Raw genomic sequence first — 17500 nt, 5'->3', positions numbered from 1 at the left:
TGATAATAAATAATAAAAATAATAATAATAATAGTAATAATGATACTACTAATAATGATAATAAAAAATAAAAATAATAATAATGATAATACTAATAATACTAATAATTAATAATAATAATAATAATAATAATAATAATAATAATAATAATAATAACAGGTAACATTAATAAAAAACAACAACTACAGAATAAACAGAGAACAAAAAAGAGTTCATTATTGACTATAAAGGGAAAATACAAGAAAAAAGAACAAATCTAGAAATAGATTAACTTTATTCCTGCATTATGAACTTGGAAAACACTGAAAATGATAACAATAATAATAAAAGCTACTAATAATAACAGGCCCATAGGCTCATATATAGATGAGGCGAGGCAAGGCGAGGCGAGGACAGCAACAAGCCAACAAGGAAGGGTGAGGCATGTGGCGTCCCCGTGAGCGCAGTGCACGCCGTGACGTCTTTTGTGAGGTGAACAATGCCTTCTGTACCTATCGGTTTAATATTAGAGAGCGAGGAAGGAAAGAGAGAGGGACGGGAGAGCACATGTGGTGGTGCTGGTGTTGGTTTTGTTTCTTGAATTCATTTGCTTATTTTCCGTTCATACAAGTAGGTTTCAGTTTGACATGTCACGAAATGTTACAAGATGCGTTAACAGATCCGAGGTTCAATCAACACATTACTAAGCTTCCCCACTTGACTGTAATATGCAATGCGTTGTGATTGACTTAAACTCCCATGCGAGAAGTAAACAGGAGTCCCATGCGAGAAGACATATTTTAACAGACTTGCTGATCTGTAACCGTGGGGTGATCCAAATTGATGCTTGAAATACAATTATCTTGTGGACAGTAACATTTGTTCCCTGAGACATTTAATTCCCCACTACTTGCTTAATCCATTCATTACTCGGACACATTTTTACCTTGAGATTTGTACACGATTTGACCATTGTATTGACATTAGGAAGGGTCTATGGAGGTCAGAAGATTAATGGCCACACTTTTCACTATATCAATTCCCCACACAAGTTTCTGATGCTACATAAAATCGCCCGATGGTAACCAGAATGAATATGGAAACGCTTCATGGTACTGAAGAGATTGATGATTGATAAATTTATTGTTGAATTAATAAATAATTACAACAAGGAGGAGGATGGACCTTGCCACCCACCCCCTGGGCAAAGACTTAAGGTTAAAGTATCGAAATATAACAATAGACAGTATACATAACAAGAATACAAGTACTTCAATAAATAAATACAGATATTGCACACCTTATTGCCTAATACATCCTACAGTCTGGGAGCAAACTGAGGATATTCCCTGAGTATATCCCTGAGAGTGGCTGAGTCTAGGAGGTGGTCAATGAGGCTATACAAGTCATGTTGACCTTGTGTCCTAAATTCAGCACTGGGAGGACATTCCATGATATAGTGACGCAGTGTCCCCTTGGGTCAACAACTATTTAATAATAACTCGTTCCCGGGATGGAAACAAAAGTCATATTTTTTGTGGCTTAAGATGTAAATTTGCTAATTATGTGTATTTTGCTTACATGGAAGCATGGAAATAAATGAAGCCGAGATGAGAGAAGCACGGCGCCGAATCAGACCAGGCCGGAAGCACCGAGAGTTGGCAGGACTTGTTTACATCAACGGCGGTGTGCGCGGCGCGTGCGAGTGTGGCACCTGTGTGTGTTTTGTGCCTCTGCTGCCTCTCCTGCTGCATCCTCAGCCTCCCCACCCACAGACAAGGTAGGTACCGGATGCCTCTGTACTTTGCATGTGTTACTTTTATCTGTATCCCCTCCAGCTCTCCACTGTCGCCTTATCTTTCTGTCTGTCCATCATCTCAGTTCTTTCTCTTTCGTGTGTTAGTTGGTGGTTATTATATTTATTATTTTGATACCTTGTAATGCTCTGAGTTAACATTTCCTTACTTAGCGGCGTGTTCTTATGCCCTGTCATCCCACCATCACTGTCTTCAAAGGTCACAGAGATGATTTTCAAGTATTGCTCCTATTAACCCCTTCAGTACGATGTCGCGTTTTCATATTCATTCTGCTTACTATTTGGTGATTTTATACATCTTCAGAAACTCTTGGGCTGGATTAGAATAGTGAAGACTGTGGCTATTAATCTTCTGACCTCTATAGACCCTTCCTAATGTTAACAAAATGGTCTAATTATACACATATCTCAAGGTAAAAATGTGATCCAGTATTGAAGAGGGTAATGTAAGAGTTAACCAGTATTCTCAGTCATTCACGCCTTTCCCTGGTACACTCTGGAACTCCCTGCCTGCTCCTATATTTTCATCTTCCTATGCCTTGACTTCATTTAAGAGGGAGGTTTCAAGACATTTATTTATTTCGGCCAACTCTCTCTGACCTGCAAGATGAGTGGCAGTTAAGTGGGCATTTTCTCTATTTCATGTTGCCCTTGATCAGCTTTCTCCTCTTACATAAGAAAAAATAAAATAAGATGTCTTGTTAACCTGCCACTAAAACAGTAAAAACACTTTTATAAATCTGTATTACATTGAAAGCCTTTAGAGCAGTGGTTCATGTGTATGAGAGAAAGAGCAGTTAAAACACTGAGACTATTTACTAATTTATTTTTCAAATGTACACTATACTGATAAACTTATAGTTACAGAGTAAAGTGGATAAAGAGCAGTTAGTAACAACTAAGCATAGCCATAGAGAGCGGTTAGTAACAAATGAAAGGACTTTTGATTTGACTTTGAGATTTTTTAGTTAGTAGGTAGTGTAATTATTTCCTCTCTGGTAGCTTCAAATTTCCCCCAGTTTGGGAACCACTGCTTTAGAGTGTAGTGGAAGTGCAGTGCAGAAGTGTGTTATGAAAGTTATTAATTTCAATGTAACTCTTATCTTGCTATTCTTCCTGTGCTCATATTCTCAAACTCTTCCCTCTCACATCATGGTTTTTAAAGGCCAAATAGATAATAAGTTGGGTTTTGATGGGTGTCTTTTCCAATGCATAATGTAGAGTCCTTGTTAATCTTTCCTGGAATCATTACACACTCTTGGAAAGTCTTACAAGTTTACAACTTCCACCATAGTCTGTTTTGTAATGGTGAGGGTCTGATGGCACTGGGATCTCGGAACACTGTATAATATCTTCCAAGTTTGTGTCATCAATTAGTTGTGTTGGGAAGATGGTTACTGGGGACTATATGGAAGACTTCTATGCCACTACACTGCATTCAAAAAGATAATTTTGGTAGCAGCCAAGAATAGTGTCAGATTTATTCATTACAGAGAAGGGGATCATGTCAAGATTAGCAAACCCTCTCATGGCATGGGAGGTGTTGGGTTCGCTGATTTTAACATGATCCCAGAGAAGGTATCATCTATCTGTCTGATCATGTATTTGTCCTGTCTAGGCTATTAGTGTAGCTGAGAGAGAGAGGTAGATAGATATTTTATTGATCACAACATTCTGTATAATATAAATGACTTAAATGTTTGGCCAACAAATAGTTACATTATTATCAGCTGATCACAGTGACAGTGTGACGACGTGTCATTGAGAGGTACTGCCATCAACTTTGAGGGCTGTGTTTTATTTATTCATTTTTTTCTTTTTATGCAGGATGGCCAGGGCAACAAAAAAGCTGTAATGAAAAGTCCCACTACAAGTCCACCAGCTTGTTTGTGTGTTAGGTGTGATGAGTTAGGATGTCAGGGTAGTGTTTTGATGCGGATGAAGGAAGGAACTTCTCAAGAAGAGTTAGAGGATTAATTTGTACCTGTAAAAGCTTGGTTCATGATCCCAACAGAGTTTCAGTCAAGGTTTAACTGGTTAGTTATGTTGTTCTGTGTTGACAATGACACTGGGGATTTGATTGTGAGCTGTTTCTGATGGAAGGAACTTTTAATTTATAGATTTTTCTTTTAAGGGAATGACGGAATATAATGAGACAATAACTGATATCTACCACTTTGGCATTTCTTTTGTGAATGATACAAAGTCTCTGTTACAGTTTAACTTGGCTGTAGTGATGAGGTAAACTAATGTAGCATACTGCTGTGCTTCACTTAACTTATAGTAACCTAACCTAACCTAACCTCTCTGCTGACTATAGACAACCATTCATTTAATATTTTTTTCCAGTATAAGAGTAGAAGTGGTCAAGCCAAAAATGGAAGATGAAAAAAGTCTGCTGACGTACCATAAAGAAAAAGGCAAATCCAAAATTTTGAAGTGTTCTGTCATCTTTGTTTACAGTTTGTGGTTGATTTCTTACAATGGTTCATGATATTAAAAATAAAGCTAGCCATACACCTGCAGACCAAATCTGTCGAATATCTGCCAGTCTGTAGGGTGAAAAAGATAAAATCTCGCACATTAAACCTCTCATGTTGATCTTTCATCATGTCGAAAGTTTTTACCCCCGGCAGATTTTATCGCTGAGTCTATGGATAAATGTATGAGAGTTCTTACCCTCCACAGGTTTGATAGCTCAGTGTGTGGCTGACAGCAGGAGAGATAGGTTGTACCCTGAGCGTTGTCACCATGGTTTCGGTAGCTGACGCTTGTTTAACAAATACAGAATTAATTACAGAATTCATTGAAATCTATAGAATAAATACGTGCTTATGGCAAGTAAAATCCGCAGAATATTCAAATCGTGACAAGCGAGCATCAGCCTACAAAAGTCTTGTAAATTTTTGTCAAACAGTAAACCCTGCCTGTGATGTAGCTTTTGTAAAGAAGAAAATAGCAAACTTGAGGAATGCTTTTCGAAAAGAACATGCAAAACTTAGAAAATCAACAAAATCAGGTGCTGGTGCTAATGATATCTATGTGCCAAAACTTGTTTACCTCACTGCGCATGCCACCACTGCTGAACACACACTGGAGGTGGAGTTGGATATATGAGCGATAAAGTCTCTGCGTTAGTGGCGAGTAGAGTGACAGATTTCATCTCTCGCATTCCATATCTGTTGGTCATGAGCGATCAAATCTGCAGGTGTATGGCTAGCTTAAGGAGATTTATATCATGATGCACGTAAGAACAACCACTTGTCAGACATACCCGAGGCTGTTCATGGCAGCTGTGAGATGGTGCATACCAGTCACTGAGTGTACTTGTGTGTGTCACTTAGGAGAATGAGTCTTGCACATCAAGATGATATGATGTTCTGATAAGAGCAACTTTGGCTTGGAACTCAAAATAAAAGATTGACTGTGTGATGGTTCGCACATTGGATTTCTTGTAAGCTGGTGCACTTGTAAGCCAAGGTTCCACTGTACTTATTATACTTTTGCTTCAGCCTGTTTCCCTTTCAGCTTTACCACTGCTTGAGATAACACTGTGTACATAGATGAGTGGTTATCAAACTTTTGCTGAGTGGCTTACTAAAGGTAGCTATGCCCTGGAGCATGACAGCACACCAACCCTGTACTCAGTGTAGCTCAGAACTAATAAAAGGCACACATGTAAGAGCACATTCTCATCTAGGAAAATTATGGGGTGTAGTTTAATAAGAGTTACATTGGATGGTTTTTAAAATCACTGACATAGATGGAGTGTACATTTTTGGGGTAATAACTAAATATAAAAAATAATTATAGAACAAGACTGAAGGTATGAGAGTATATATAGTTGTATCGGGGGGAACAGTTATAGTGTGGAAAAACTATAAGAGAGAGAGAGAGAGAGAGAGAGAGAGAGAGAGAGAGAGAGAGAGAGAGAGAGAGAGAGAGAGAGAGAGAGAGAGAGAGAGAGAAGTGTGTTAAAGAAAGGATGGTTGATTACAGGATCACTTGTATGGGTTATAAAAAGGAGCAATGTGGCTATGGAGATACAGAGGAATGTGAGAGAGAGTTAGTGCAGATGATTAGCTTGTATTGGTGACTGTTGTCCATCACAGAGGCCTTAGTGACAATGTGAGCAGAGGCAGGCTTGGGTGTAGCAGTGTTGGTACTGGTTGACTGGTGGTGACAATCATCTGCCAATATTGATTAGGAACTCATCAGGGAGAAATTTCAACCCTTTATGGGCCCAGCACCTCAATTTTTTTCTTTTTTATTGCATTTTTGTTGTCCTTTCCATTACCCTTGCTATATAAAAGAAAAAAATAGAGGCAGGCTTGGGTTTAGTAGTGGTGGTGATGATGGTGATAATCGTCTGCCAGTATTGATTAGAAACTCGCCAGGGAGAAATTTGAACCCAGCACCTCAAGTTTTGTTTTCTTTTCTATTGGATTTTTATTGTCCTTTCTGTTACTCTTCCTGCATCAAAGAAAAAGAAGGATGTTTGTGTATAGCTGAATGTTGGAATAAATCCCCTTAATGACTTAACAAAGGACAGATTGGCTGGTGTGGTGGTGGTGGTGCAGTGGTAGTGATAGTGGTGTGTGGCAGGATGTGGTGGTGGTGGTGGTGGTGCAGTGAGTGGCAGGATGTGGTGATACACTGTGGGATGTTTATGAGTTGTGATAGTTTTGTTTGTTGTGTTTGTTGTGGAAGTTGTCTATTTAATTCCTGCTCTCTGTTACACTCACTTCACATCAAGGATTGTAAGTGTGGGTGTTTTGCTTTTATTGCTGTATATAAAGTATTTCTTTTGGTGTGAAGGAATTGAAAGAAATTTTAACCCTTATTTGTCATTAGTGTGTATGTTGTAAAGTATTGCACATGTAACTGGGATTTTTAAAAGATAATCAAGTATAGAATTGACATGGGTGTAGAAATGTATGTTACTCATTTAATAGTGAGTGAAGTTTGGTGGTGGGAAATAACATGATGGAGTAGAAGCATTTTATTTATGTATTGTGTTGAACAGTGGCTTCCTTTGTCCCTCTGAAGAACATGACAGTCACAACATACTGGGACACATTTTTGCTATGAGATTTGTGTATGATTAGACCATTTTATTGACATTAGAAGGGTCTATGGAGGTCAGAAAATTAATGGCCACAGTCTTTACTATTCTAATCTCACATAAGTTTCTGAAGCTGTATAAAAACACCATATAGTAGGTAGAATGAATATGAAAATGTTTCATGCTACTGAAGAATGTAACCCCTTCAATACTGGGATGCATTTTTTACCTTGAGATTTGTGTATGATTAGACTATTTTATTGACATTAGGAAGGGTCTATGGAAGTCAGAAATTTGATGGCCACAGTCTTCATTATCTTAATCTCCCACATGAGTTTCTGAAGCTGTATAAATCACGAAATAGTAACCAGAATGAATATGAAAACAGGTCATGACACTGATGAGGTTAAAAGGACATTGCTTCTGTTTCATCCTGTACCTCCTCACCACTGCCATTCCCTTGTCCCATCTACAGAACTATTAGCACAGACCACCAAATGTTAGATTGGCTGGCGTCTTCTGAAATACATCACAAAATAAAGAAAACCCGGTGCAGTGTTTTATGTTTGTATATCTGCTGTATTTGTCCCCAACCTTGTGTTTCTTCAGAATTATCGTGTGATTTAAGAATGAATGATGCATAGGCTCATATTCTCCAACACTTTTATGCTTCACCTCCACGGTTTCAAAAGGCTTTATAAATGTCATTATCTTTATTGGCATCCTATGTGGCTGTTAGGTTGAAGGAGAGACTGATAATGACATGGTAACTATTCAATGCACTGTGTTAATTACTAATAGAAAAATCACTCCTTTCATGTCAGCTAACACTCCTTCCTACACTGTTATAAATGTCATTCCTGCAAAATTGTGTGTGGCTTTTAGGTGAAAGAAAAGACTGTGGTAAAGCCATTGATAACTATTAGTGCAGTGACAAAACACTTCTACCTTAGCAAACACTTTCATACACTGTTATAAATGTCATTCCTGTTGCTGGCATCCTTGTAATACTATGTGGCTGTTAGGTTGAAGGAGAGACTGTGGTAATGACATGGGTAACTATTCAAGGCAGTGTATGATTAACTAATAGACAAAACACTTCTATCTCAGTTAACACTCCTTCCTACACTATCATAAATGTCATTCCTGTTGCTGGCGTCCTTGTAATACTATGTGGCTGTTAGGTTGAAGGAGAGACTGTGGTAGTGATGAGCTTAACTATTCAGTGCACTGTGTGAATTACTAAGAGACAAAACACTTCATCTACCTCAGCTAACACTCCTTCCTACACTGTTATAATGCTATCCTTGTGAAACTGTGTGTGGGTGTTAGGTTGAAGGATAGACTGTGGTAGTGACATGGGTTACTATTCAATGCAGTGACAAAACACTTACTTCAGCTTACACACTTTCCTACACTAATATAAATGTCATTCTTGTTGCTGGTGTCCTTGTGAAACTGTGTGGCTGTTAGTCTGAAGGAGAGACTGTGGTAATGACATGGGTAACTATTTAATGCATTGTGTGAATTACTGATAGAAGGTCTAGGGTGTGTTGGGGAGTTTGTAAAGTGTGGGGAGTATCACCAGCTGAGGCCCTTCCTGTTTCCTGTCATAATTATCTTTCAAGTTTATTTATTTATACTTTGCAAGTTTGCTTTAATTATCTGTGTATTTTGCTAGGATTTGTTTGGATGTGACGAACTATTGAATATTTCTACAATGGCAATAGTGTTTTTGTGTGCTAACCTTCATAAACTCACAAGCTATCACATTGTCCACACCTTTTCAATGCATGAAACTTTTTATGACACATTTTACACAGTATCATTGAAACACACAAGCTTAACCTAATGTAACCCAACCAAACTCACAAACTATCATTTCACGATATTTTTATGACATTTTACACATCATTGAAATACACGAGTTTTATCTAACCTAACCTAACCAAACTCACAAACTAATAAAATTTCCCACACCTTTACAATTCACTAGGTTTTTTTTTTTTTATGACACAATTTACACCATTAAACTATACAATTTACACCATTTACACCATTAAACTACACCATTTACACCATTTACACCATTAAACCACCATTTACACCATTTACACCATTAAACTACACAATTTACACTATTTACACCATTAAACTACACAATTTACATCATTAAACTAACCCAACCAAACTCACAAACTATCAAATTTCCCACGAGATATTTTTATGACACAATTTACACAGCGCCATTGAAATACACGAGCCTGCCCTTGCCAATAGCCTCGTTTTCTGCCCATCAGCGTGAGTGTGGCGGGATTATACAGGCATTGCAGGGCCGCAATACATGGGGGTCGTATTGTCCATCACTTCTGCGCTTCACTTCCACTATTTTTCAACAGGCTTTATTTAAATGTACACGAATTATTTAAGGTGTTTTTACGATTCTAGAGGCAGAGTGATAAGATTTCTACTTTATTAACTGGAGAAGCGCTCTTGAAAACCCCACTAGTCGTCTCGGTAGCCTTGAAAAACAGTAGTGAGTAGAGAGCCAAGCGTTTCTAAATACGGACCATGGAACGATAGCAAGCGACACAGTATTACAGAGGCGATTTGCGGGTCTATCAGCTGACTTACTGGCTTGTTTGTAGCGGGATGTCAGAGAGAGAGAGAGAGAGAGAGAGAGAGAGAGAGAGAGAGAGAGAGAGAGAGAGAGAGAGAGAACTGTTGTTGTTCTTTATGGAGGAGGAGGAGAAGGAGAAGAAGGAAGAATCAAAATGTGTGTTAGCTGAGGAGAAGACAAAAGAAGGGAGGAGGCGAAGGAGGAGGCTGCATAATAGAAGGAGGAGAAGGAAGAGGCGGCTGAAGGAGGAGAAGGAGGAGGAGGAGGAGGAGGCGGAGGCGGAATAATAGGAAGAGGAGGTATAAAGGATGGAGAATATTAGATTGTCAGAAGATGAAATACGAGAGAGAGAGAGAGAGAGAGAGAGAGAGAGAGAGAGAGAGAGAGAGAATCTTCTTACACGTGCTTTACATATTCTCGTCACACACACACACACACACACACACACACACACACACACACACACACACACACACACACACACACACACACACACACACACACACACACACACACTCTCTCTCTCTCTCTCTCTCTCTCTCTCTCTCTCTCTGAAGCGTGCCGTAATAACAGAGATATATTAAACACTTAAGTCTCACGAGGGGGGAGTTTCCAGCCGTTTCCAAACTCAAACTGCCTTCCAATACTCCTTTCACTCACACCTAACGACTCTGGATCCTTTAAGATGAGCGTGTTCCTTTAGGCGAAGTGTTTAACCCCCTTCAGTACCATGACGCGTTTTCATATTCATTCTGCTGACTATTTGATGATATATACAGCTTCAGAAACTTTTGTGGGGAATTAAAATAGTGAAGACTGTGGCCATTAATCTTCTGACCTCCATAGACCCCTCGTAATGTCAATAAAATGGTCTAACAGTACACAAATCTCAAGGTGAAAATGTGTCCCAGTACTGAAGGTGTTAAGATGACCGTGTTCCTTCAAGTTCAATGTTTAGACAAGGTAAGGAGAGACCGGCCGACACTTCCTAAACGTGACGTCACTATTAACCCCTCACAGATGAAGCTTATTTTGTGCTCCAGTCCCTATTAGCTGAGACTACCTTGCATTCTCTTTCCCTTGGGTTTTAGATTCCTCAGTGAAGCGTCAAGTTGAGCTAATGGAAGTCTTTAAGTGGCACGAGAGATGTAACAAAGATGATCCAGACAAAATCCTTAACCATCATCAGTAATTTCTTTTTCTTTTATGCAGGAGTGACAGCTGGCCAAGGGCAACAAAATATGAAAAAAAGGTCCACTGTGTTGCCAGTTTCGTAAAAGACATGAGAGGAACAAATGTCAAGTCGTAGGAAGATGGAAATACAGAAGCAGGTAGGGAGTTCCAGGGACGCAGTTTTACCTTCCATCTACAATTATTGCACGTCCATTGTCTACCATTATAAGATCGTATAGGGATTTTTTTCTACGGTTTGTTTCCCTTTCAGTTCAACAATATTACGGATGTTATTACGTCGCTGAAAGTTTAAGCCCTTTAGTACTGGGACGCATTTTTTCCTTGCGGTTTAGGTGTGATTAGAGGATTTTATTGACATTAGGAAGGGTCTATAAAGGTCAAAAGATTAATGGCCACAGTCTTCATTATTTTATTCCTCACATGAGTTTGTGAAGCTGTGTAAAATCACTAAATAGTAAGCAGAATGAATATGAAAAAGCATCATGGTACAGAAGAGGTTAAGCGCCACGAGAAATGTAACAAAGACAAAATCCTTAACCCCTTCAGTACTGGGACGCTTTTTTCCCTTGCGTATTGAGTGTGATTAGACGATTTTATTGACATTAGAAAGGGTCTATGGAGGTCAAAAGATAAATAGCCACAGTCTTCATTATTTTATTCCCACGTGAGTTTCTGAAGCTGTATAAAATCACCAAATACTAACCAGAATACATATGGAAACGCGTCATGGTACAGAAGGAGTTAATGGCAGTGGTTAGGGTAGGTCAAGAATGAATACAGCTTTGTTTTTATAATGTTTGGCTTGAATTAATGTAGGCTGTGAATATTGTAGTGTTTAATTAAGCTAGTGGATTGAATTGAAGGTTCTGATTATGTGTGAGTTAATGTGAGTGGGTTTAGTTAAGGTTGGATTAAATAGATAGGGTTTGATTAAGCTAGTGGGTTCAATTGAAGGTTTTATTAATAGGACTGGGTTTAATTAAGGTTAGGTTAATTAGATCAGTAGATAGAAAGGAAGTCGTTTATTTAAGTAGATCAATAAGTATTTATTTTGGCATTTAATTACTGAAGGCTTGATATTTCTTTCAGTATATATTATCTAAGATTGATTTTTTATTCCCTTATACATCTTTATTTATTTATTTATTTATTTATTTTATTTATTTATTTATTTATGTGTTGTGTTGGGACCAAGGAATGTTATCGATTTATTTTCATTGTTCTCGTTTTTCTTCGACTCTCCTTTTGTTTACACTGTGACGTCAGCAAGGCAGTCCATGTTTGCAAGTGCGGAGGAGGGAGGGAGGGTGGCCGCGGCGGGGCTTCTCCTTGTTTCAGCTGAGTAGGGAGGCAGGGATATGGTAAGACAAAGAGAGCCAGGGAGGTTATGAGACAGTGAAATAGTGAAGCAGGGAGGCAGGGAGACAGGGATGCAGTAAGGGAGGTAGGGTGGTGGTGAGACGGGGAGGTGGTGAGGCAGTGAGACAGTGAGGTAGGGAGGTGGTGTGGCAGGGAGGTGGTGAGGCAGGGAGGTAGGGAGATGGTGAAGCAGTGAGGCAGGGAGGTGGTTAGACAGGGAGGCAATAAAATGATGAGGCAGTGAACCAGTGTGGTAGGGAAGTGGTGTGGCAGGGAGGTGGTGAGGCAGGGAGGTAGGGAGATGGTGAGGCAGTGAGGCAGGGAAGTGGTAAGACAGGGAGGCAGTAAGATGGTGAGGCAGTGAGACAGGGAGGTAGTGAGGCAGGGAGGCAGAGAGGCAGTGAGATGGTGTGACAGGGAGACGTGAGTTGATGCTGCCTGTCCTTGTGTGTCATTAACTCTCTTTGTCAATCAGCCATTCATTATATTAGACGTTTGTTAATCTCACTCATTCCTTCAGCCAGTTAGTCAGACATTCACTGATTTATTTGTTCATTCATTCACTCATTTTAACATTCAGTGGGTCAAGCATTCTCTCTTTCATTTTTCTTCATTCTTTCGTTCTGTCTGTGAGTCAGTTGGTTCAATATTTACTTTTGCATTCCATCAGTCACTTGGTCAGATATTCACCCTTTCATTTCTTCATTCATTCATTTATTTTTTCATTCTATCTTAGTTGGTCAGACATTCACTATCATTCATTCATTCTTTCATTCTTTCATTCATTTATTTACTTATTTACTTATCCAGTCTTAGTCATTCTTTCAATTAGTTACCCCTCCAATTTACAAGTATTGTCTCGTCTTTTATGTATTATGACAAGAGAAAACAATAAAACAAACGACCACATGCTTCAATTACACAAGAGTTACCCATAAAACACCACATTTTCCCTCACATCACACGCCTCATTAAAGAAAATGGGTGGGGACGGAAAGATGGGGAAGGAGAGAGAGAGAGAGAGAGAGAGAGAGAGAGAGAGAGAGAGAGAGAGAGAGAGAGAGAGAGAGAGGAGGTGGACTGGAGGCGAGACTGAGAGAGAGAGAGGGAGACAGCGAGTGCGAGAAATCCCAGGTGGGTTCAGTGTGCTGTTAGACGTGAGGGAGGGAGTACGTGTGCCGCTCTTCAGGTGCCCCTCCCCTTAACACTCCAAACAACACAACACCACAGTGCCAGAGTGTTGCAGCTGTGCCAGAGTGCGTGTGTGTGAGCGAGTGCGTGTGTCCAGTGGGGGGGAGTGAGTGTGAGGGGTACACCTTCACCCTACACCCTTCCTTAGTGATCAGCGTGTGTAGTGTGCAGTGATTGAGGGTGATTTTAAGGGTGTTTTTGAAAGGGTGGTCACAGTAAGGCACCAGACAGACAGCAGGTCATCTGTCACATTGGGTCATGAGTCACCGCCCCCGCCTGACCTGACGTGAGGTGAGTGTGTGTGTGTGTGTGTGTGTGTGTGTGTGTGTGTGTGTGTGTGTGTGTGTGTGTTATTTTGACTGGAATAGACTCAGGAATCAGATAATTAATGTTGAACCAATAAGGAGATTTTTAAGTGTGTGTGTGTGTGTGTGTGTGTGTGTGTGTGTGTGTGTGTGTGTGTGTGTGTGTGTGTGTGTGTTTAATTAAGTGAGCTTTAAGGAGTATAGGGTTGAATTACGTAGGATTTAATTGAGCTAGTGGATTAATTTGAAGTTACTATCAATGGACGTGGGTTTAATTAAGATTAGGGATTTAATTAAGAGGATTTAAGAGTACGTAGTTGTTTAATTTAGTGGGGATTTAAATATGGCACTTGGGATTTAAGTAAGATAGGATGCTTAATTAATTGTGCAAGAATCTATATAAAAGGGATTTAATGAAGGGAACAAGTTATTTAAGGGATTCGATTTAATGAAGTAGGATTTAAATGAGAGAATTGAATGTGTTAGTGTGTGGATTTATTGACGTGTGTTGAACTGAGATGCCAGATTGAAGTACATTTATCTATTTAAAGGGAGTAGATTCAATTAAAGTAAGTACTAATAGTGTTCGGATTCTATTAAAGTTGGATTTTTTTTAAAGTTTCTCTTCCGTATATTCTACAACTGAGCAAATCGCCTGAAGTAGCGTTGTGATTTATTGCATTTCTGTTTCTTATATCAGATAATAAGTAGTTATCATGTTGGTTGACTGGGAACATTCCATAACATTCTTCACACATTGGTTGAACTGGGCTGCCATATTGAAGTACGGCTGTCTATTTAAAGGGAAGGATTTAATTAAAGCTTATACTAATTAAGAATGTTCGGATTTTACTTATTTGAGATGTCAGATTAAAGTACACATTTAAAAGGAGGGGATTTAATTAAAATTTGTACTAAGTTGAGATGCCAGATTAAAGTACACATGGCTATATATTTAAAAGGAGAGGGATTTAATTAAAGTTTGTACTAAGTTGAGATGTCAGATTAAAGTGCGGCTATCTATTTAAAAGGAGAGGGATTTAATTTAAGTTCGTACCAAGTTGAGATGTCAGATTGAAGTACACATGGCTATATATTTAGAGGGAGAGGGATTTAATTAAAGTTCGTACTAAGTTGAGATGTCAGATTAAAGTACACACGGCTATCTATTTAAAAGGAGGGATTTAATTTAAGTTCGTACCAAGTTGAGATGTCAGATTGAAGTACACATGGCTAAATATTTAGAGGGAGAGGGATTTAATTAAAGTTTGTACTAAGTTGAGATGTCAGATTGAAAGTACACATGGCTATCTATTTGAAAGGAGGGGGATTGAATTAAAGTTTGTATTAAGTTGGAATGCCAAGTTAAAGTACACATGGTTATATATTTAAAAGGAGGAGGATTTGATTAAGGCTTGTACTAAGTCGAGATGCCAAATTAAAGTAGTCACTGGTTACTTATTTAAAGGGACGGGGATTTAATTAAGGCTTGTACTAATTAAGAGTGTTCGGATTTGACAAAGTTGTGTTTTTCTTAACGTTAGTAAATTTTTTCTATTTTCTTTTACCAGATGCGTATTTGTTTCTAAAAGTTTTTTTTTTTTTTTCATTTTTTATTTTAAGGTTACTTTTAGTGGTTTTGCTTTTGTTGTTTCCCCATATCCCAACTCTCTCTCTCTCTCTCTCTCTCTCTCTCTCTCTCTCTCTCTCTCTCTCTCTCTCTCTCTCTCTCTCTCTCTCTCAACTTCTTTCTTTTTCCTATCTTGCTTTTCCTTCTCTCTCTCTCTCTCTCTCTCTCTCTCTCTCTCTCTCTCTCTCTCTCTCTCTCTCTCTCTCTCTCTCTCTCTCTCTCTCTCTCTCTTTTCTTTCCTTCTTTCCTATCTTGCTTTTCTCTCTCTCTCTCTCTCTCTCTCTCTCTCTCTCTCTCTCTCTCTCTCTCTCTCTCTCTCTCTCTCTCTCTCTCTCTCTCTCTCTCTCTCTCTCGTGTAAAGGTGAACAGGTAGATGAATGAATTTCTTATCTTGCTACAAACGGTGATAAGAGAGAGAGAGAGAGAGAGAGAGAGAGAGAGAGAGAGAGAGAGAGAGAGAGAGAGAGAGAGAGAGAGACTACCACCATAACAACAACAACAACAATAACAATCACATGATACAGAGGCGCCCTTTAAATGCTGAGTACGAGGAGGAGGAGGAGGAGGAGGAGGAGGAGGACGGTGGAGGAGAAAGGTGACATTATGTAGGCGGAAGAGGGAAGGAGGGAAGATAAAGAAAACGGGAGAGAGGGAAGAGGGAGGAGGAGAAAGAGTGACAATTAGGAAGAGGAGGAAGAGGGGGCGGGGAAGGAAGGGAGGGAAAATTATGAAGGAATGAGGAAGAGGGAAGACGGGAAGGAAGGAAGGAAGGAAATTGGAGAAAATGATAATTGTGGAAGAAATAGAAAGGGGATAGAAAGGAAGATAAGGAAAGAAGGAGACAATAAAGGAATAGAAGGAGGAGGAGGAGGAGAGAAGAAGAGAAAAAAAATGAAAAGGAAATGGGGAAGGGTAGGATGAATTGTACAGAGGAGGATGAAGGAATGGAAGAAATATATGCAGGAGGAGGAATACAAAGGAATACAAAGGAAAGCCAAACAGCAACAGACCTGATGGTCCTTTCGAGGCTGTTTGGTAACTACTACTAACTGGCTACAGATAAGAGAGACAGGACAGTACAGGAGAAGGCTCCTCCCCACCCACCACTCCCTCCAGCTTTCGCTGGCATGGAAAATAGCTTGGAAAAGGAGGTGGAGGAGGAGGAGGAGGAAGAGGAAGAGGAAGAGGAAGAGTACAGCTCCATATAGGATTTTAATGAAGGGTTGGTTGCGGGAACTAACGAGGAGGAGGAGGAGGAGGAGGAGGAGGAGGAGGAGGAGGAGGAGGAGGAGGAGGAAGAAGAAGAAGAAGAAGAAGAAGAAGAAGAAGAAGAAAAAGAAGAAGAAGAAAGGGAAGAGAACCAACAAGGAATGATAAAACAGGGGAGAATTATGCCATAGAAAAAAAGAAAAGAAAATGTAGATAAAGAAAGTGAAGGAAATAGAAAGAAGAGAAATAAATGTGTAGCAAGAAATTGAATATAAAAAAATAGAAAAAAAGAAGAGAAAGATAAATTGGAAAGAGAAAGGGAGACTTGAAAAAGATAACAGGAAATGATGTACAAAAGATGATGAAGGAATTAAGAAAGGAAACAATAAGAAAATAGATAGTAATAATTGTAATAATAATAATAATAATAATAATAATAATAATAATAATAATTTATTGATAACAATGAACAAAATGAATAATAACAAACTACGTGGTATATTGACTTTGTTGTTTGTTGAAGTTAGTAAACAATAAATTACTACTACTACTACTACTACTACTACTACTACTACTACTACTACTACTACTACTACTACTACTACTACTACTACTACTACTGGGGCGTGACCTTGGGGCTGAGGGGAGACTAATATAGACTTAATGGTGGGAAGAGGCGTATTGGAAGAACTTAAGGAAGGGAAAGACACTGCACAGGGGAGGAGGAGGAGGAGGAGGAGGAGGAGGAGGAGGAGGAGGAGGAGGATCACACTAACGACTCCCTTCCCCTCTCTCCTCTGTCCCCACTCATTCCTCCTCCTCCTCCTCCTCCTCCTCCTCCTCCTCCTCCTCCTTCTCCTTCTCCTCTTTTCTTTCATATTCACATTTTTCGTTCTTTCTTTAGCTTTATTCTCTCTCTCTCTCTCTCTCTCTCTCTCTCTCTCTCTCTCTCTCTCTCTCTCTCTCTCTCTCTCTCTCTCATGATGATAAAGGAGAACAACAACAACAACAACAACAACAACAACACGAAACAGTCAGACCACATCAGCTACTAGAGAGAGAGAGAGAGAGAGAGAGAGAGAGAGAGAGAGAGAGAGAGAGAGAGAGAGAGAGAGAGAGAGAGAGAGAGATT

The 17500-nt window shown here is 39.3% G+C and overlaps 1 protein-coding gene across 3 annotated transcripts in view; it reads left to right on the top strand.

Annotated features, from left to right (window-relative positions):
- Positions 1–17500, top strand: part of LOC123506875 (adenomatous polyposis coli protein-like) — a 367568-nt gene that overhangs the window by 16157 nt on the left and 333911 nt on the right. The window contains exons 2-3 of one of the 3 annotated variants that reach the window (XM_045259242.1): positions 1568–1759; positions 10693–10811. The gene's annotated coding sequence lies outside the window, so the exon portion shown is untranslated. Of the gene's footprint in view, positions 1–1567; positions 1760–10692; positions 10812–13180; positions 13516–17500 lie in introns of those variants that run through there. The other 2 variants (XM_045259244.1, XM_045259241.1) reach the window with 2 other exon arrangements.

This window comes from Portunus trituberculatus, chromosome 21 (assembly GCF_017591435.1).
Source record: "Portunus trituberculatus isolate SZX2019 chromosome 21, ASM1759143v1, whole genome shotgun sequence".
Classification (NCBI taxonomy): domain Eukaryota; kingdom Metazoa; phylum Arthropoda; class Malacostraca; order Decapoda; family Portunidae; genus Portunus; species Portunus trituberculatus.
This window is presented reverse-complemented; position numbering and strand designations above follow the sequence as displayed.